General features: G+C 43.3%; 1 pseudogene; it reads left to right on the forward strand.

The window, feature by feature from the left end:
* The first annotated feature begins 1,040 nt into the window (after positions 1-1,040).
* LOC102860296 lies at positions 1,041-19,827 on the forward strand (annotated as a pseudogene).
* Positions 19,828-22,643: the final 2,816 nt, after the last annotated feature.

A 22,643-nucleotide genomic window follows, 5' to 3' on the forward strand; every position in this document is an offset into this window, starting at 1 on the left:
GAGAGGGATTGGGAAGAGTGGGTAGGTAATGAATCCTGCACTAGAACAGATGAAGGGAAGAACTGTTTGAAAGGAATATGTGAGTCACCATTATATGTATCAGAATAATTTGGAAGAAGGGGCACCTTGTGGGGTGCTCTAGGGGAAAGGGATTGAAGGGGGAGAAAAATGTGTAAAAAAAAAGTGGGGAGAAGGGGAGAAAATGTGCAAAAACAACAACAAATCCCTCATTCCCTACAAAACTGATCCTTCGCTCAAGGGTCAGACTGAAGAGGCCTGCCACCTCCTAGTTGGGTCTTTGGGCATGCTCACTGAAGAATGATCACACCAAGACGCCTCCTCACCTCCAACCACCAAGAACTTCTTCAGTCTTCTATAAACCACAACTCTTCCCAGGGCTTCACTCTGCTCACCCTAAGCTACTTCCTCTGCAAGAAGGAGAAAGGGGGAGTTCCCTGAACTCTAGTGAAGGGTTGGATGCAAATCTAAAGGACTTAATTGTACAAGGGATGAGAATCATTGAACCACTGACACAGTTGAAGTGGAGAAAATAAGGCCCCATCCCTGGAGACTTTCATGGAAATGCATAGCTGACCTTATGGAACTTTCCTTCAGACTTCTAAATTGCAACTAATCTGAGCCCAGATGGCTGGATATACTCTTCACCATCGCAAGGTTCTGGGGCAGAAGCCTTCCCTTAGCTCATATCCCTGGGGATTCTAGATGAGACAAACCAACAGCATCTTTGGATGCTGTGTAAAACCCAAGAGGTAGAACCTGGACACTAACACAATTAACCAAGACATCTCACAAAGTCTCGTTCCTTGGAACCCTTGTCTCAGTAACTTCTCAGATTGTGTCTAGTTCCTATTTCACAATGTCAAAGAAGGAACTACCAGAATCTTACAACCCCTTCCTCCCATCCCAGTCACTTCCTCTGGTATTACAGAACAAAGACTGCTTTTCTCTGTGTTGAGTGGAGTGTGGGGACTCAGCAGGGTACCAATGGACCAGGAGCTCCAAGGATGACCCTGGGAACCATGCCTGCCTCACAGCCCCAGCTACCTCTGCCTGCCTTGCTGCTATCTCTGCTGCTGGGACTCTCAGGTGAGCTCACCTGCCCTCCATCATCACCCCACAGCAATCACCCTGCGTCACCTGAGTGAGCCTGTTAGTAATGCCCTTCCCCCCAGACAGTGGAGCAGATAGGTCTCTATTCCATCTCACTTCTTCTCTTCATGCTGTTTCACAGTTCTCTCACTTCTCTGTCTCTTCCTTCTTTTTTTTTAAAAAAAAAAATGTTACTTTTCTTTTTGAGTCATTTTTTAATTTTCTTTTCCTCCCCTCACACCATTTTCCTTCCTTCTTAAGACATTTCCTCAAGTGTTTGTTCTATGCCGTGGGGCAGATGAGTCTGTTCCACACAACTCCATCTTCTTCTCAAATTACTTCTCAGTCCTCAGGCCTCTTTCTCCTCTGCCTCTTCTTTTTCAAGACATTTCCTCCAATCTTGCATATGTGCCATGGAAATCTTGGACTCCCCTCAACAATCTTATTGTGTGAACAGGTTCTTCCCTTTCTCACTTGGCTCTAACAGAAGTTACCTGGTAGAAATGTCAGTCCTTTGCCCTGCCTTACCTCCCAGAGTCACTGACGGTGCTCAGCTACCTCAGAAGGTCTTGGAGATGTCTCAGAAGAAAGATCTAGCAATCCACTTTTAAAATAATAATAATAATAATAATTATTATTATTATTATTTTATACTAGTTTACTTACAAAGTTCATATACATTGTTTTTCACACCGGATCTTTCCCATTTCCTTTACTCACTCATCCCTCCACCCATCAAATTGTGTGACCCTATGATTACCACCCCTCCTTCTTCACCCCTCTGCTCCTACCCTCCCCCTCTTGGATCCTCACACATATTTTACTAGTTATCTTTCTATTTCTACAATAATGGCCTCAAACAGTATTGATCCTTACGGGACTAAGTTCACTTAGCATAATGCTCTCTAGTCCCTCCCAAGTTAGGTAGTGATTTTCAAATTCATTGCTCCTGCTTGCAGCGTAGCATTGTGTGACTGTATCAACATTTCAATCCTTTCGATTGTGGTTGGACTTTTGGGCTGCTTCTATGTTCTTATGCTGGTGAATAGTGCTACTATGAACATTGGTGTACAAGTCTCCATTTGTGCCTCCGTTCTCATTTTCTCAAGGTATATTCCAAGCAGTAGAACAGCTGGGTTATATGGAATTCTATGTTCAGCTTTTTGAGGAAGCACCAAACTGCCTTCCAGAATGGTTGAGCCATTTTATAATCCCATAAACACTGTGTTGGAGTTCCTATCCCTCCACATCCTCTCCAACACTTATTACTTGCTGTCCTAGCAATCCACTTCTAAAAATTATTTCATTGAAATTCATGAGTGTTAGGTTAGGTTAGTGGACTTAAAGAAGAAATCGGAAAGAACGAGAGAAAGCTTAAAGCAGCTTTATTAAAGGGGTGGAAGGGGAGCTCCCGGGTGAGTTCCTCAACCTGGAGAGGCAGGATGGGAAGTCACACTGTGAACTTACTGGGAAGGATTGTTTATAAACAGAGTCTTTGGGGAGGGACATTCCACTCTGATTTACGAGCCATCTGCTACCTTAGCCAGATAGGCAAGGCCGTTTTCTCTTCTTATCTTCAACAAGCAAGGCCATCAGCATTTGAGTTCTGAATTCTTCATTCTTCTCTTTGGCCCTCTTTGCCCAGACTAACATTGAGGAACCCAGTGCTACTGAGGTACTCAGGGTCACTATGGGTCAGAATCAATTGCGCAACAAGTGTTTGTTGTCTTTCACCTTCCATATTGTTGATACCTTATAAAGGCTGATGACCCCTTGGGGTATGATCTGAGAGATCTGCCTCCAATCTGATGGAGGATTGAAGGTGCAATTGAGGACTCCTTAGGGGTCCTGCTGAACATGAGAGGACCTGGGAGGCAGAAATGAGAAGAACCAGTAAAAACTAGAATATGCTATATATAAAGTGTGAATCTAGTAAAAATTGAAATTAGTAAAAAATGAAATGGAAAGGATACAGATGGCTATCCCAAGCCTTGCATTGGTTGTTGTTGTTAAGTGTCATCAAGTCGAGCATGACTCATAGCAACCCCGTGAACAAAGGATCTGAGCCCTGTTCTATAAGTGTCATTGCTTCTCTAATGTTCATAGAGTTTCCAAAGGCATTTTGTTTAGGACGTGGAGGCCAATCCTGCTTCCAAACCTGTCTTAATCTGGGAGCTCCACCAAACGCTGTCTACCATGTGTAATGATTATGGTACAACGCTCAGCATCACAGCACCCTCAAGTTACCTCAGTACAACAAACTGACAGACCAGTGCTGTACCACTTATGAAAATGTTCTTCTCAAATACAATCAACACCAGGGCCCGGACTGAGTCTCCAGTTTGGAGGCTCCTATGTGAAGCAGTTGGATTCTGGAGGGTAGGTTCTCTTGTTTTAGTTGAAAGTTGGGTATAAACAGTTTGGTTGTTTTTTATTTTGCTCACAATTGTGTGTGGACTGATTGGATATACTGTATTTAGCGAATAATCAGCTGTGGCTTGGACGCTCTTATTTAAGTCAATCAGGACCTGGTGGGCAGGTCTACACGGTGCTGACTCGCATTGGGCTGGAGACCTCACTGCACTACGCCATCCAGCTCATCATTGCCGCCAGCCTGGTGTGCCGGAAACTCAAGAGCACAGAAGTGCAGGTGGACGACATCAAGAGGGTCTACTCACTGTTCCTGGACACCGCTCCACCCAGTAAATGAAGGAGTACCAGGACGCCTTCCTCTTCAACGAGCTCAAAGGCGAGACCATGGATACCTCCTGAGCAAACACCCCTCCCCACCCCCTTTTCTAGCATGAGTTCTGCACTGTGACTTTGTAGAAAATGGTTCTCAAACTGGAAAAAAAAATCTGTTGGGCCCTTCCAGGCCTTGCATAAGTGAGATGAAAGGGACTTGGATTGACTGTTTTGAGTCAATCAAATAGTCTACAATGTCTGCAAGACTATTTGGGGAGGCAAGGTGCCACATTCACTGTGCAAAAGTATATTTCAAGATCTGTCCTGAGTCCATTAGGAGGCAGACCAGTACTGAGCAGTGGCTTCTCCCTGTGTGGATGAGGTCACCGTCATCAACATTTTGACCAACCAGTGCAATGATCATCCATCCAGCAGGATATTGCTTTCACTTACCAGAGAAGGACCAGAAAGAACTTGTATTAGTAATGATCTAGTCATGTGGAGATGGTGATGAGGCTTATCGAAAACACCTGTTCGGTATGATGCCTCTGAGCTAAAAGCCTCCATAAGCGGCCTGGGGATGGATGAAAATTCCCTCATTGAAACCACCCACTCTAAGACAAATCAACAGAGTTTACAAGGACTGACCTGGAGAAGGACATGGTTTCGGACACATTGGGCGACTACAAGCTGATGGGTGAACTCACAAAGGGCAGAAGGACAGAGAATGGCTCCGTCATTGACTATAAGCAGATTGACTGAGATGCTCAGAAGCTGGATGAAGTAAGAAGAGGAAAGTATGTATGAAAAGAAAAAGAACTCATGTTCCCAAGTGGATCAGCAGCATGACAGACCAGAGTGTGTAACACCTGCAGAAAGTGTTTGAAAGGTACAAAAGCTAAAGTCCTTCTGACATGCTGTTGAGCATAAGGGAGAAAGTCAAAGGACTCTTAGAAAATGCTTTCCTGAACCTGGTCCAGTGTATCTGGAACAAGCCCCTGTACTTTGCTGACCGACAGTATGATTCCATGGAGGCCAAGGGAATTCATGATAAGATACTGATTAGGATCAAGGTCTTCTGCAGTAAAGTGGACACGTTGAAAATTAGATCTGAATTCAAGAGACAGTATGGTAAGTCTCTGTACCACTTCATCCAGCAAGACACCAAGAGTGACAGTTAAAAAGTGCTGTTGTACCTCTGCAGTGGAGATGCCTGAAGCCCGAGGCAGCATAAGCATCCAGAAATGGTTCCAGCTTCCAGCTAACAGTTCTATAATATCAGCTTGCAACTAACAGCCCCTGTGCCCATCCCACTGAGAATGACGTTAGCGTTGCCCCCACCCCATCTCTTATTTTAGTGGCCTAAGAAATGTCATTCTGGAGACCAAGATGCACCTGATCCAGGCCATGGTCTTTGCAATTACGTGCTATGTAGCTGAACAATGACTAGGGATGGTAGGAGAATTGATGCCTTTGAGCTGTGATGCTGACGAAGAGTATTGAATATACCATGGACTATGAGGAGAACAAACAGGTTCACCCTGAAGAGAGTGAAACCAAGTTGCTCCTTGGAGGCAAGGATTCTGAAGCTTTGTCTGACATACTTTGGGCATGTTGCAAGAAGTGACCAGTCCTTGGAGAGACACATCATACTTGGAAGGGGTGAGGGACAACACAAGAGAGGAAAATGTTCAATGAGATGGATTGATTCAGTGACTGGGGTAAGGAGGGTAGAGGAAATAAGGTTGGCACAGGAAAGAGCAGGGTTCAGAGCTGTTGTACATAGAGTCACTATGAGTCAAGTGACCCAAAGGTATATATATTACTAGGTAAACATGGCCAGTGGGCAGCTGCACAGGAGAACATCAACTATTCATATGCAAAACAAAGTCAAGTATTATAATGAAACATGCTAAGATCTGTAAGAAAACCAGAGAACAAACTTGCTATGTCTTAAGCTGAAAGATCTGAGGTAAAAAAGCAAACCTTGAGTTGTAATACTGAAGGATTCTATGTGGAAGATATTGAATAACAAATATTAAATGACGATGAAGTACTCAGGGTCACTGTGTGCCAAAAGAATTAGGTAGGTGTTCAACCATTTCCCTGGGCAGCAGATAATCTAGAACTGATGGTAGTGCCACAGTAAGTCAGAGTTGCACTGAGAGCATTGACTGAAAACAAAGCTTCAGTCATTGGCACAATACCAAACAGCATGTTTCAACAAAAGAATGCAGTTCTAGGGGAACTCTGGTGGCCTAGTGGCAAGAAGCTGCACTGCAATCCCAGAGGAACACGGTTCGAATCCACCAGATGCTCTGCCAGAGAAGGAGGCGCAATCTCCTCCTGTACCAGTCAGATCTGATTTGATGGTACACGCACACAAAATAATAAAAAATAAAAAAAAAGAAAGCAGTTCTGAAAGTACTCACCAGTCTGTGACAAGAAATTTGAAGTTACCTTGTCGATCAACTGAAAGATCCATACTGTGCACTTTCTAAAGTGATCCAACAGATTGTAGGAATTGTGAAAAAGAAAAAAAAAATCAAGTAAAGTTTTGCTGAAGATAATTAAAAAAAAAATTAAGCTGGATTCAACAGTGGACATGGGTGAAGAATGTCCTATCTGAGAAAATGGATCTTCGACAAGGCAATGAATTCCAGGAAGATGATTACCCAAGTTTTACTAATTATGTGAAGTCACTAGTTGTGTGGATGATAACAAAATATTAAGAAGAACGGGAATTCCAGAACACTGGATTAGATTATGCTCATTCAGAACCTCTTTGGAGACCAAAGAACAGTCATTTAAATATATCAAGTGAATACTGTGCATGTGGTTGATATCAGAAAAATGTGCAATCGCATTGTATTCTGTCACTGCATTTATTCAGTCTATATGCTGAGTAAATAATCTGAGAGACTGAGTTATGTGAAGAAGGAGGAGGCGTCAGATTTGGAGAAAGACTCATCAATAACCTTTGATAGGTAGATGATACAACAATGCTGCCAAACGTGAAGAGAACTTGAAGAACTTATTCATAAAGTTCAAAGACTATACAGCCTTCAGTATGGATTACACCTCAACATAAATAAAACAGAAATCCTTATACCTGGATCAACAAGTGACATCATGATAAGTGGAGAAAACACTGAAGTTGTGAAAATGTCTGTGTGCTTGTATCCATAATCAAGACCCAGGGAAGTAGCAGTGAAAATAAACAAACAAACAAATAAATAAATGAATCAAAAACAAAGACTGAATTACCTTGAGCATCAATTGCAAAGTGTTACAAAGCAAAGATCATCTGGCTTATGCAATGGTAATTTCAATCTTCTCATATGCAGGTAAAAGTTGATCACTGAATAAAGATGCTTGGAAAAGAACTGATGCATTATAATTATGATATTGTTGTTGTTACGTGCCATAAGAATCACTAGCGACCCTATATACAGCAGCTCTGAAGCCTGCCCTGTCCTGAGCCAGCCTCACTGATTCCAACACACCTACCCCACTGCCCCAGTTACTGTGTCAATCCATCTCATTCAGGGTCTTCCTCTCCCGCACTGTCCCTCCAACTTCTGAGCATGACTCCCAAGGATGGGTCCCTCCTGGCTACGTGCCCAAAGATATTCGTGAAGAATATTAAATGTGCGATGAACTTCAAGAAGAACAAACAAATTTGTCCTACAAGAAGGATAAACCTCTCCAAGATACCCAGGTTGGGTCAGGACTTGCCCAAGGTCACATGATGGGTAGTGGAGACCACAGGCTGGCAAGCAGATCAATCCACACACAGCAGTCTGCCACCAGCTCCTGCCTCTGGCTTGTTCATTCTCATTCCCTCACTCCACCTCACTCTCTTTCTGCCTCATCCAGCCTCTCCTCTATCTCTTCCTGTTTCTCTCCCCTCTTTCTCTCTCTCTCTCTCTGTGTGTGTGTGTGTGTGTTTCTCTCTCCCTTTCAGACTGGAGGTGACAGTTGAGTCAAGCCCTTCTCCATCCTCAGAGCTGGCATGGTGACAAGTTCAGCCTTCAGTGTGCCCAGGTCCAGGCTAAGTGCCTTTTATGTGTGACCTCATTTTCCTTTCCGAGTGAGGCAGGGGGTGGAGGTGTGGTACATGCCTCATACATTAGGGTACAGTCAGTCAAAGCCAATGGAAAATTCACTCTTGCTCAAAGAAGTGGTCCAGCTACATTTCAGGTCTAAAAGCAAGTTTTTTTCTGTGACACAGTCTGTCCTCGACTGATTAATCCCTCGCAGGCCTCAAGGAGGAGTCACAGGAACTATTTTACAGAAGAGGAAGTGACAGCTCAGGGTCAGTTTGGGGATCTACCCAAACTAAGGCAGCGTGCACAGCTTCCTCCTGTGAGTGTCTCATTTGATCATCTGCCAGGAGAGTGACTGACTAGGGTCACATGACTGTAAACGCCTGGACCAAGACTTCAACCCAGTCCTCCTCCTTTAATCCCCTGTATTTCCATGGCCCCACCACCTGGATGAACCACAGACATTGAGTCCAGCTCCCTGCCTGGGGCCTGCTTCCTAGGCCAGGCTGGACACGGAGCCTGAGCTCCTCTCTGACTGAGCTCCACACACACACCTCTTGCACCCGGAGCCTTGGTCCAGGCTGAGCCCTCTGTGGAGAGCACCTTGTCCCCTACTGCCTGGTAAATCCAGACTTGAATCTGAATGTCAGCTAAGACATGACTCTTCCTGAGGCTTCGTCTGACATACTTTGCGCACGTTACAAGGAGGGACTGGTCCTTGGAGAGAGACATCATGTTTGGGAGAGTGGAAGGATGGCGCAGGAGAGGAAGACCCTCCGTGAGATGGATCGATTCTGTGAGTGGAGTGGTGGGAATGAATGTGTTTGAGACGGCGAGATTGGCACAGGATAGAATGGCATTTAGGGCTCTTGCATATAGGGTCACTATGAATCACAAGCAACTTGATGGCACATAACAACAACAACAACAACTCAGAGCAGGTTCATCCCCACACTCTGCCAAGTCATTAACTACTGGGTACATCAGTTTCCCCAGCAGTCATGTAAACTCATTGTGTAACCTGTGGTGAGAACACATGAGTTCATCCATGGAGGTTGTTGAGCACCAGGTCTAGTCATGATGGCGCTCAAGGTAAAGGTAGGAGCTGAGAAAATCTGAGCAAACAGGCCCCAAAGGAGGACTGACGGCCTGTGTTTCTTGCAGAAGTGACCGGTCAGGAGGAGCTGCAGGTAACTCAGCCTGGGACGGCATCAGTCGCAGCCGGAGAGGCGGTCAATCTGTCATGTGTCCTCTCCTTTCCTTTGCCCGTGGGGCCCATCCAGTGGTACAGAGGGGCTGGACCTGATCGGCAGTTAGTCTACAATTTCAGAGGAGGCCTGGACCACATACGCCTCTTCCCCCGAGTGAGAAATCTTACAGATCAAACAAAACAAGGGAACCTGGACTATTCCATCTGCATCAGCAACATCACCCCAGCCGACACCGGCACCTACTTCTGTGTGAAGTTCAGGAAAGGGAGCCCTGATGTGGAGTATAAGTCAGGTCCTGGGACCAGAGTGACTGTGAATGGTGAGTACAGCATGGGGACCTGCCCTGGTGCGTGACCGCAGCTCAGTACTGATCCCTTTGTTCTCTGAGCGAGCACTCAGTGTCAGGTGTGATGAGGGATTGTCTTCATGGTCACCTCTCACCCCCTTTCCCATATCACAGAGTTGAGGTCTAGAGGTCAGGCTGTTTGCTCAGGGCCCCACAACTAGTAAAAAAGTGGAAAAAAGTCTAGAAACCCCATGGGTCTGGCTGATATCCCTGCCTTGTCCTACCTGGTCCGCCAGATGAAGGAGCTGAGAAGTTTGGAGATGTCTCATCACAGGGCAAACCCCACCCCCTGTCCCCAGATCCTCATTTCAGCAAAACCTTTTGCTCCTCCACACATATCTCCTGAAGGCCCACTGTGTGTAGCTCTGCACTGGTGTTTGGAAACAGAGAGTAGAGCAGGCAGAATCTCTCCCCATGAGCTTCAGTTCTCTCCCCACCCCAATGCAGAGAGGGTTGGCCAAGGCACAGGTGGGTATGCATTTCCACTGATTCTTCAGAAACATCCCAATGTGTGGAACGTCCTTAGAGGCAAAATCTCCATGTTGAATCTGAGAACCTTGGGTGGGAGATCCTTAGAGGACTGGCTTTGCTGTGGGCTCTGTGGGAAAACCCCATGTGATTTCAGACCACACCCCTTACTTAACAGAATGGGGACCTGTCAACAGATAGAAAGGGACATCGGATTTTAACCCAATCAGCCAGACTTCACTACCCTGCTCTTGTCAACACTCCACTGTGCTTGTCAAAGGGTACAAGATACTCTATTTTGTAGCTGAAAAATGTACCTGATTGCCATTGAGCTGAAACTGATGTATGGCTGGCCTTCCAGTGGGTTTTTGGAAACTGTAAATCACAGGGATGAAGATTACCCATCTCTCTCCCTTGAAGCCGCTGGTGGTTTTGAACCTCCAGAACGGCACCATCTTCGGGTTAGCAATCAGTTCCCTATGGACTATGCCACAAGTTCAAGTCTGGAGGTCACAAGTCAAGGATCCAGATAGATGTAGATTTAAGGGGGGAGGGCAGGGGACAAACTCAACTCTGTATTATTTCCTCTGAGAATCTAAACATGTATCCAGTGTGGACTACATCCTTGAGGAGTTCTCCTCACGCATCACATTCTCCCTGATCACATCATTAACAGAAGCTCTTCTAATCCTACCTTATAAACAGCACTGATGTTAGAATTTGCAATACACATTATAGTGAAAGTGATGGCCAGGTTGACACACAATATTAAATATCACAGAAAGTGAAAGCTTAGGGGACTCGGGAAATTCCCACTTAGACACTTCCATGCCTCAATGTTTCCTACAAAATAGTAAACATCATAGATTCCTTTCAGGAGAATTGAATTGAAAAGGTCTTTGACATCTAGCACCAAGTAAGCACTCAGAAAATCCAGATGTTGTTTCAAAGCTTCTTGCCTGGGATTACCTGATGCTCTTTTCTGAGCCTCAGTTTCCTCAGTTGGGAATAGCTGACACACAGAGGATGGAAAGACTGATGAGTGATTCTGTTCCAGTGCCCAAATTGATAGGAAAGCATCTTGCGAAGGGAAGAAAAGGTGGCCTTTGGACTTAGCCTTGAATTCCCCATTGGTCCCTCCCCTATCTATCTGCATCAGGTCCCTTCGCCTCACTAACCTCTGTGTCCTGATGAGGACAGTGACCCCTACTCCTCTCAATACCATTAACAGAATTAAGCAATAATCTTCAGGAAGAAAGTAAACAGTGTCATTTACTGAGTTGCCCATGGTGACTTGCTTACAAAGGTTTCTTCTTGCAGTCAAGCCCTCTATTCCTATGGTATTGGGACCCCCCACAAGGACCACTCCTGGGCACATAGTCAGCTTCACCTGCGAGTCCCATGGCTTCTTCCCCCGAGATGTCACCCTGAAGTGGTTCAAAAATGGGAATGAGCTCCTGATCCACCATGAAGAGGTGGTCCCGCCAGGTGAAAGTGTCTCCTACAGTGTCTCCAGCACGGCCCAGGTGATGCTGACCCAGGATGACACCCACAGTCAGGTCACCTGTGAGGTGGCCCACATGACCCTGCAGGGCTCTCTCCGTGGGATGGTCAACTTGGCTGATATCATCCAAGGTAGGCGACATTCACATCCAACCTAGATTCTCAGCAGTCCCTAGTCTGCTCCCCTCCAAGTTTACTTGAGCTTTCTGGAATCCAACCCGTGATAGTCTATCCCAGTCACCTTAAACTTGTGGCATGCCAGTCCCACAACTCAATGCTTTCACTTATTTAAGTAGTATCTTCTCAGAACAGGGAAGGGTTCAGGGCTGCTGTACATAAGGTCGCTACAGGTTGCAGGCAATTCAATGGCATATAGCAACAACATATTATATGGATTCTTTTTTATTTAAGCCTCTTCTTATTTAAAGTCAACAAGACCTCTGTGGAAGACCTTTGTATTTAAAAGTTGCTGGTATAACACTCTTTTGTCAATTTGCTGTACTGGGCTAACCTGGGGTCACTGTGATGCTGAACCTTGTGCTGTTGGGGTGTCAAATGCCATAATGGTTACCCACAGTGGGCAATGTTTGGTGGAGCTCCCAGTTTAAGACAGGTTTGGAAGCAGGAGTGGCATTCACTTCCTAAACAACATGCCTCTGGAAACTCTATGAATGTTGAGAAACAACAATAATTATAGAAAGGCTTCCGGTCTTTGGTTCATAGGGTCGCTACAAGTTGTGTTTGACTCAAAGGCAATCAACAACAGCAACAACAGTATCTTCTCATTGAAAGCCTTTCATGTGCCAAGCACAGTGCTATGTTGTTGTTGTTTTTGTTGTTGTTGTTAGGTGCCACCATGATGACTTTGACAAGTAATTTTCTATGAACAACAGATCAGAAACTTGCCCTATCCTGCACCATTGTTAAAACCTCCAGGTTGCCCAAATCCATTGCTGTGGTCACTATGTCAATCTATCTCTTTAAGAGTCTTCCCCTCTCTCACTAACCTCTACCTTTCCCGGCATGATGTCTTTTTCCAAGGACTGACCCCTCCCAACAACCAGTGCAAAGTATATGAGATATAATTTCCTCATCCTTGCCTCTAAGTAACACCCTAATCCTGCTTATTCCAAGAAGTATTTGTTTTGTTTATTCTTTTGGCAGGCCAATTAGACAACCCTTACTCTTCGCCAACACTCTATTCAAAGGCACCAGTTCTTATTCTGTCATCTTTTTTAATTATCTAACTTGCATATGCATAAGAAACTATTGAAAATACCATGGGTTGGATCAGGCACACCTTGGTCTTTAAAGTGGTATCCTGGCTCCTCGGCACTTTAATGAGGTCCTTGACAGCAGCTTACACAATGCAGTACATCTTTTGGTTTCTTTTCTTTTTTTCATTGATTTGCTTACAAAGTTTGTATACATTGTGTTTCATACTATCCTTCATTCATATTGTGTTTTATATGATCATTCTCATGTATTATGTTTTATAAAATTAATCACCATTGGACCTTGCCCATCATTACCCTGTCTTTTCACCCAGATCTTCCTCATTTCCTTCTCCCCCGCCTCTACCCACCAAACTGTTCAACCCTGTGGTTTCACACCTATCCATCCTCTCCCCTCCCCTCCTACCTCTTCCCCTTTGGGTTCCCATACAAACTTTACTAGTCACCCTTCTATCTTGACTGCTCCTACCTTAGTATCGATTGTGAGTTCAAGTAAAATGAAATCTTTGATAAGTTCAGTCTGTTCTTCATTTAGTTTGCTTTAACCTTTACCAATAGCAGAATTCTATACTGCATGCCAAACCTCTGGGTGCTTGGTGGATTGATTTCTTTTGCTATATGTATTGCATTCTGAGTGCATGTGAGGCATTATGCTTGTTGACTTTGTTATTGCCTTAATAGGAGCTATCAGTCCTGAGTACCTACTGTGTGCCAGGCATGGTGCCTGATGATTTCAGTCTTTATGTTAAGAGTTTGCACATCGTTTGAACACCTGCTGTATGCCTAGAACTGCCCTTTCTGATTCCTTTGCGATAAGGGTGAAAGCTCATTGTTACTGGGTCCCCCTGTCTTCTGCCTGTTCCATAAGATCAGAGTTTCTGCTCTCCGCTCTTTCAGTTCTACCCACCTTGGATGTCACCCAGATACCCCCAGGGAGCATAATGAATGTCATCTGTGAGGTGAAGAAGTTCTATCCCAAGAACTTACAGGTGACTTGGATGGAGAATGGAAATGTGTCCCAAGCACATTCAACCTCAGTTCTCACCGAGGACAAGGATGGGACTTATAACCTGCAGAGCTGGATCCTGGTGAACTCATCTGCCCACAGGGAGGATGTGATGCTTGCCTGCCAGGTGGTGCATGATGGACAACCAGCGGTCACCAAACACCGGACCCTGAAGGTCACTGTCCCCATGAAGGACAGGTGCACAAATACATGTGGTAAGGCCCCCACTCCAGCCCCCAATCTCTGTTAAAACTTATGTCTTTAAAAAAATTATGTCTTAGTTTTTTCTTTATTATTTTAATACTAAAATTGTCACTCGTCCTTCTTGTTGCCAGATGGTATCAAGTCCATTTTCTTTTAATGTTTTTATATAGGTAATATATTTGAGTGGTTAAAATAAGTTTAGAGTAAAAAAAAATCTCCCTCATAATCAGTTCTCCCTCCATTTAAGGTTCTTATTACCACTTTTTAACAGGCAGTCACCTTCATTAGCTTCTTTGGAAAGTTTTAGTGTCTTGTGAATATCAGATCCATTTTGACTGAACGTCTTACAGAGCAGAACTGCCCCATAAGGCTTTCCAGGCTGTAATTTTTTTTATTTGAATGAATTATATTGGTTAATCATTCTGTCATTCAATGATCTTTCAACCATTCATACATTTTTTTTGTTTTTTTTTAATTAAATTTTATTAGTTTTAATGAACATTAACAGAGATTGGGGGTCTTCATTCCTTCATTGCTGCACCATTCTCTCTACACTCCTCCCCAGTTTGTTCTTCTTCCCCCGCCATCCGAATGTCTGGGGTTTTTTTGGGGTTTTTTTTTGTTTTTTTATTATTAAATTTTATTAGTTTCAATGAACACTCACAGGGATTCTGGGCTTTCACTCCTTCATTGCCGCACCATTCTCTCCACCCTCCTCCCCAGTTTGTTCTTCTTCCCCGCCATCCGAATGTCTGTTTTAATTGTCCAATTGCCACAGTGCTTGTCAAAGTCAGTTCTGATTAATCTCCTTTGTCGGTGTGTCCTTTGCCATTCCCTATCACTCCTCCCTGAGAGAGACTTCACCCTGAGTCATAAGGAAAAGGGGATGGCGTATTCTCTTAGCTACTTCCTGCTGAAAAGGGACGCTGTGGGTTTCAGGGTGAAGATCTTCTCTCACTACTCTAAAGGGCCCCTTTGGCAGTAGGAAACACATAGACTATTATGGAGATTGTTTTTGGAATTTAGATGCACTCTTATTGATTGTGCTTGGCCGTACATGTTCATATCCTTGAAGATGTATCATGGGGGTGTTGCAACCTAGAAGACACAAATTTGACTAACAAGTTATAAGTACATGAGTTAAACATTATGGAAAAGTAAAAGAAAAGATTCTTTCATTGTTTTACAAACCCTCCCCCAGGTCCCCTCCACCATGTAGCCCTCGCTCTAGACTCCTGTGATGACAGAAATACCTAGTCACATATCTCTTTTAAACAGTATTCTCCCTCCTCTGTTTCAGTGCAGTATACATTGTTGAACCCATCTTACTCAGTCTCTCCCCAACCCCGAGGCTAGTCCCATTCTACAACAGTGGCATCATGTAATATTTGTCCTTTTGTGACTGGGATATTTCACTCAGCATAATGTTCTCCAGAGTCAACCATTTTGAATAATATTGCATGAGTTCCTTGGTTTTCAATGCAGCATAGTATTCCATTGTGCGAATATACCACAGCTTCTCTAGCCATTCGTTTGTTGATGGGCATTCATACATTTTTATAACTTCCATTCCAATTGATTTATGTAATTAATTACTATGTATAATCAACTCCTTTTTGGTTTTTGTGGATGCTGGCCCATGATGAGCAAGTAAAGGAAAGTTTTGGGGGTTGTGCTTTTTTGGCATCATGTTTGCTGTGTATAATTACTCTTTTCCCCAAGAGCAGGAGTCCTTGAGCCACTTTACTTAGGGCAGAAGTCTACTCAAAGGTGTTGGCTCAAAATCCCTGTGGCCCTTGGGCCAAATTTATTAATTTTTTAATGAATATTCCTTGAATGACACAACAATCTTTGTCTATTTCCTGAAATGAACAAGTTGGTGTTGCTGTGATGTTGCACACTGTTTGCAGTCTTGTCAAATATCCTAATGGTTATCCATTATGTACAGTGTTTGAATGAGCTTCCAGATTGAGTTATGCTGGGAAGCAGGAGTGGCATCCACTTCCTAAAACTAGATGCCTGTAGAAACTCTACAAACTTTCTAAACTCTACAAACTCTCTAAACTCTTTAAATGTACAGAAATCATGGTGGTTGTTGAACAGAGTTCTGTACAGAAATAATGTCAGTCATAGAACATAGTTTAAGTCTTTAGTGCAAAACTTACTCTCAGTCATATTTGACTTAACGACACTTAATCATTGCTAAGTCAAACTAGAGATGTTATATCTGGAGGAACACTCTCCACATTGTACATCACTCTTTGTCAATGTGCGGTATGAAGTAACCTGGGTTGCTCTGATGCTGAACCTTGTGCCAATGAAGTATCAAATACCATAATGGCTTCCCAATGTGGACAGTGTTTGGTGGATCTCCCAGTTGTAAAAGAGGTTTGGAAATGGGATTGGCATCTACTTCCTAAACCACATGCCTCTGGAAACTCTATGAACTTGGTGAAATGATGATAGTTGTGGAAAGGCATTAGGTCTTTTATTCATAGAGTAGCTATGAGTCGTACTCGACTCAATGGCAATCAATAACAACATCAACTCCTTATTGTATTCTATATTTCCTTTTGCTCAACTTACCTATTTCTTAATCTCTACTTCCTTCTCATTCCCTTCCCATTCCTGGTAATGATCCTGGAATGCCCATCTACGTAAATGCTTTCTTAGCTTCTTGAAACAGTGACCTTATAATAAAATGCTCCTTTTCTAACAGACTGACTTAATATAATGTCCTTTAGATGCATCCATGTTAAGCTGTATTTCCAGAATTCTTTCTTGGCTTTTTTATAGTTGCTTTTTTTTTCCTTTTTGTGAACATACCATAATTTCTCTTTTGTTGGTTTTCATTCAGTCATTGATACACACTTCGTTTGAACATAAATTACAATTGATCAATGCTGTTCATTACAACCTCTCATCAAATGCTCAGTGCACATTGCCTCTTACTCTACCCATCCCCCACTAATCTCTACTCCTCTTTCCCTCCCCTCCTATCTCTATCAATTCTTCATAATTGTTTCTGCTGGTAAACCTTTCCTTAGCTTCCCCCCACTATAAAGAAATCCAGTCATTCATGCATATCCTGTTTCATATTGTTAACTATAATATATACACTATCTGATTGTCCATTCATTTCACACCATCTTTCCCTTAATCTAGTCCAATAAAGTGTGCATTATCTGTCGATTCATTTCCTGTCCTCCCCAGTCTTTGTCCATAACCGTACCAGATTGAGTCTCTCCACATGTAAACCTTTCTCTAATTTATTGTTGTGGCATTTTGGGGGTGGGGTGGGGAGCTTAAATAATAGTGGTCTTAAGACAGTATTTGACCTTTTGTGACTGATTTCTTTCACTTACCTTGGGATTGACAGCACAATCTCTACTCACTAGGTCACCAGAAGTCTAAAATCAAGTTGTTGGCAGGATTGTGTTACCTCTGAAGATTCTAGTGAAAATATTTCCTTTGTCCCTTCTCACTTTCTCAAGGTTGCCTGCAATCACTGGTGTTCCTTGGATTATAGTTGTGCCACGCCTATCTCTTCCTCCATCATCACAGTATTCTCTCTGTCTATATCTCTGAATTTCTCTTTCTTCATAAGGATACAAGTCTTTGGATTTAAGGCTCATCCTAATTCAATTTGATCTCATCTTGATTTCATTAACACTGCAGTGGCTCTATGCCCAAATGGGATTACATTCACAAGTACTAGGGATTGTTGTATTATTGTTGTGTGCCATCAAGTCACTTGTAACTCATAGTGACCCTATGTACAACAGCTCTGAAAACCCTGCTCTATTTTGAGCCAATTTCATTGTCTCTGACACACCTACCCTAATTACCCCAGTCAGAGTCAGTCCATCTCATCTGGGATCTTCCTCTCTTGCACTGTCCCTCCACCCTTCCAAGCATGATGTCCCTCTCTAAGGATTGGTCCCTCCTGGCAACATGCCCAAAGTATGTCAGACGGAGCTTTGAAATCCTTGCCTCCAAGGAACAGCCTGGGTTCACCCTCACCTTCTTCAAAATACATTTTGATACAGACATAATTCATCTGCAGCATGAATGATCCAGGTCAATATTTGCATCTGGACCACACAGAGAATGTTTCCCTAGGAAACATACCAAAATGGATATAGAATGCAAGAAGCTTGTTGGGGAGATTCACGCACATGAGAGGTGGTTAAGGAAGCAGTCAGTACAAATGGAAGAAGGACGTCAAACTATAATAGAGTCACAATCGCTGTTGAATAGCAGAAAACTTGGTCATTGCTAAAGATGGCTGTAGTGCTATGGTGACCATATAGAGGTGTTTCAAGGTGTTGGAAGTGAGCCTGTACACCCCGACTGGGCCAGTCATTGACATGTAAATGGATTAAGTTGTGCCTGACTAGAAATTTGATTCAGTTGTACCCTAGAAATAGGTGAAGGCTTGGCAATACAGCTGTCTTCAAATGAGGTTCTAGAAAGTGACACAGCTAGCACTTGTGGTCTCCAATCCCCCAGCAAAAAATAGGGACGTCTCCACTGCTTTTTAAAGGACACGCCAATATTGTCTTATGTGTGAAAACTAATACTTTTACTACACCTCTTTTTTAGGTTTTCTGTTTGTTGGGTGGTTGGGTGGGTGGGTGGGTAGATGGGTTTCTTTATTTTTTAATATTTCAATTTTATTGATCCACAGTATTCATTCACCCAGTAACAAGTAACTGGAAGCACTGAAAATAAACACGTGTAGATGGATTAAAAGCACAAATTATGGGAATAGGTGGCTCTAGGTTAGAATCCTGCCTTTGCCACTTTTTAGCTTCAAGTCTTCAGCTTTGGGCCCTTGAACAAGGCACTTAACCACAAAGAACTTTGGTTTCTCCATCTGAGATATGGGGCTAGTAGGGAGTGTTTGGACGGTTAAAAGCTAATACATGCAGTGATCACTGCTGAACAAGGACCAGGTAAGGACCAGTCGCTCTTATGTCATCCCACTGGGCATAATGTTTTACGTCACCACTGAGACTTGGGCATTTTCTAACAATCTGTGTGAGCAGCAGCCAACACATGTTTATGTATTTCTATTTTTTTTTCCTCTGTTAAACTCTCATTGTGAATTATGTAATCTCAATTGTTAGAACCCAATTGAGATGATATAATTTTTTTTATTCAAGAAGGGTCTAAAGAATTAACAAAGGCAAAACCCTCTCAAATAAACTGAATTAAAAGCTCTATCCTGAAGCACCATGCTGTCAGTGATAGATCCAAGGTCTTGTATCCAACATAGAGTTCAAGTGGAAACTGATCTGATTCCAGATAGATTCCATCATGGTGCAGTCCCTCTCAAATGTGATACTATGTACCCTTGACTTACTGGGTTGCTTTAATCAGCAAATTTCATTAGATCAGGCTGCCCAGAGGGGTCCTGCAGTTTCCAGGTACAATGCCTTGAGTGGGATTATGTCTCAGTGAAACGTGTCTTCACTCCCTTGTCTGCAATGTTGGCATTCGTTTTGGCTTCAAACACAACATCCCTGGGTCATCCCAAAAGAGCACAGGCATGGATCTACATGCAACTGAGTTGTATTAATCTTGTAGCTCTCTTAAAACTCTTATCCTCAGTCTTCTCGTCATACTTCTAATAATAATACCTGCCCCATAGGGTCATGAACATCAAGTAATTACAAGGCTTATGCTGCTAAGTACTTGTTCTTCCTACATCCTCCCTCAAGAAGGACTGTCCTGGATGATGAGATAGTAGGTAAGAGGGAAGACAAACAAGAGTAAGGTTCAAATTCTTCATAGCATCAGTGGACCCAAGGAGGCTCAGAAGGACTAAGTGGAACCCTAGCATTGAACTCCAGTGTGTCTCTTCTAATGACTTCCTGTCTGTTGACTTCCAGACTCAATGCAGTTGACTCCATTTCTCCACCTTGGATGTCTTCTCTTGGGCCTCAAAGTCCTGATGGTGGTTGGTGTCTCTGTTATCTACATGTACAAGAAATAGAGATCTTGAGCGTAAGTTTTCATAGAGGAATGGGGAGCTAACATCTGCCCTGAGAGGAGGAGTTAATTAGGGAGGACCAGCCTACATTGTTCCAAACCCAGGTGGAATCAAGAGAAAAGATAGACCTCCTCATTTCTCTCAGGAAACTCATGGAGCCCTTAGAAAGATTCCTAGCTCCCAGAAAGCTAGCATGGTTCTGTGGAAGGTGCGTTAGGTCAAGTGTTTTCAAGGGGCATTCTCAGGATGGTAGAAGTTTTATGAAGTCAATAACAAAAGAAGACTAAGTAAGGGGTAACTGAGTGAGTGGTTAAGCTGGAGATCATCTCAGCTTATTTAAATACTGGAGATCAATGAGAGCAAAAGAAATCTACCTTTTACAGTGAGGTTACAAACACCTGGATTGGCCACTGTGAGGTTTGTCCTGCTAACACTCTGTGTTCTCAACAAATGAGACTGGGACAGGGGTGTCAGGACTCAGGAGGAAAGATGAAGACGGCATAAATCCTATCCTGAGGGCTTCCTTTCTCCTCACAACTATCATCCCTGCTAGAGATCCAGGTACTGGGCACATAATAGGTGCTCAGAAAACTTTTCTTGATAAGCAGATTATTAAATGTGGTCTTCTTTCTCTACAGAGTGTTCCTGCTTTGACAGTCTAGCCTGAGACAAGATGCCAGATGGAAATCTCCATGATTTTATACCATGTGCCTCCCTTTTCTGGACACCTGCTCACCCACACCCCCCGGCTGTTCCTTGGTGTCTCTAGGGCCAGGTCTTGGAAGCTGCATCTTAAGACTAACTCGTTCTACTGCTTTAAAAGATGAAGGGGAAAGTCAAGTTTCCTAAGCATATCAAAATATACCTCAATAAGCCCTAAGTGCAAACTGGGAGACAGAAGTATGGGACAAAGTGGATAATTGAGTCACTTGTTCTACAGTTACTTGTCCCTTCAGGTCCTGTTTTAGCCCAGTCTTTTATATACTACTTTCATTTAATGATGGAGTCCTGCTGTTCATGTCCAATTTTATGACTGAGTCAGACATCACCCAGTTCATGATGGGCAGTTCAGGCTGGATGATGACTGATGGCCCTGTGGTTAGGTGTTCAGTCTCCTAAGGCGAGCAGTAAGCCAAAAAGTGTTTCTCAAAAGGATGGCAGTTATATACAGATGGTAGCAGGATTTTGCTCCAAATACTACAGTTCTCCGCTGGGATTCACAAATACAGGTGTGCCAGAGACTCAATAAACAGCATATTTAGTTCACTCAACATAATGCATTCCAGTCCATGTTAGTAGTTCGTTAAATCCTAACTCCACGTTAGATAGCGATTTACAAAATCATTGCTCCTGCGTGCTGCGTAGTATTCCATTGTATGAATGTAACAATCTAACTCAGACCCACAGGACAAATACTGCATAAAAACATTCTTCTCGAATGAGTATGAGGATCCAAGGCAGGGGGAAATAGAGGGGTGAGGAGGGGATAGAGTGTTAATCATGGGGTTGCACAATTCGATGGGTGGGTGAAGTGAAGGAAATGGGAAGGATCTTTTTGTGAAAAACAATGTATTCAAACTTTGTAAATAAATCAGAATTAAATTTTCAAGTTTTAAAAAAACCCAAACCTCAGTATATTTATACCACAGGCATGTTTGGATCCTTGAACAGCATCATTGGGTCAGTAGGAGTATATGGTCCAACTGGCAGAATAGTTTGCCTGGCACCATGAATTTGTGGCAGAGCTTTCTCTCGTTGGAGCCCCACCCAGAACGAACAGTTGTTTAGTCACTTCATAAATAGGTGATAGTAGCACACTCATGTTGCTTCCAAAATCCACAAAGGTCCACCAGGAGTTGTGGTTCTTTTTTGTCATTGTTGTTAGGTGTCATCATGTCGAGCATGACCCATCGTGACCTTCTGAACAACAGCTCTGAACCCTGTCCTAGCCTGTGCCATCCGCACACTTTATAACACTCTCAAGACCATTGCAGCAGTCACTCTGTCCATCCGTCTGGTTGAGGGGCTTCCTCTCTTTCACCACTCTTCCATCTTTCCAAGCATGATGTCACTCTTCAAGGAATAGCCTCTCCTAACAAAATACCTGAAGTATGTGAGATGAAGATTTAGTATCTTTCCATCTGAGGAGCACTCTGGCTGCACTTTCTCCAAGGCATGTTTGTTTGTTTGTTTGGCGTCCATGGGATATTCAATACTCTTCTCCAACACCACAGATCAAAGGCATCAATTCTTCTTCTTCCGTTATCCTTATTCATTGCCTCTTTTTAGTCGTGAAAAATGCCAGGTGCCCAAAAAAAAGCTATTTTTCACTTGTTATACACTATCTGGAAGTTCTTTAAACCATCTGACCCCTAGAAATTTTACTAAAGTGGAAATTGTTTGAATTTTTGTTAGTCACCCTGTAACAAGAGAGTCACTGATGCAATGTCCTTACTAATTTTATTCAGAATAAAGTTATTCATGTGACATACCAGTGTGAAGTTTCTTTTTGTGCAAAGAAAAGATGGTCACTAAATTATGACTCAATTTCTGTAGTTTCTCAATGTTGTTGTTGTTGTTGTTATGTGCCATCAAGTCGCTTGGGACTCTTAGTGACCCTATGTACAATATCCCTAAACTCTGAGCGGGCCTTCTCCTTCTGCGCTGTCCCTCCACCCTACCAAGCATGATGTCCCTCTCCAAGGACCTGTCCCTCCTTGCAACATGTCCAAAGTATGACAGACGGAGCCTTAGAGTCCTTGCCTCCAAGGAGCAGCCTGGTTTGACCCTTTTCAGGATGAATCTGTTTTCCTAGTAGTCCATGGTAC

The sequence above is a fragment of the Elephantulus edwardii genome, unplaced genomic scaffold, assembly GCF_000299155.1.
Source record: "Elephantulus edwardii isolate Elephantulus edwardi_28Jun2011 unplaced genomic scaffold, EleEdw1.0 scaffold00015, whole genome shotgun sequence".
Classification (NCBI taxonomy): Eukaryota; Metazoa; Chordata; class Mammalia; order Macroscelidea; family Macroscelididae; genus Elephantulus; species Elephantulus edwardii.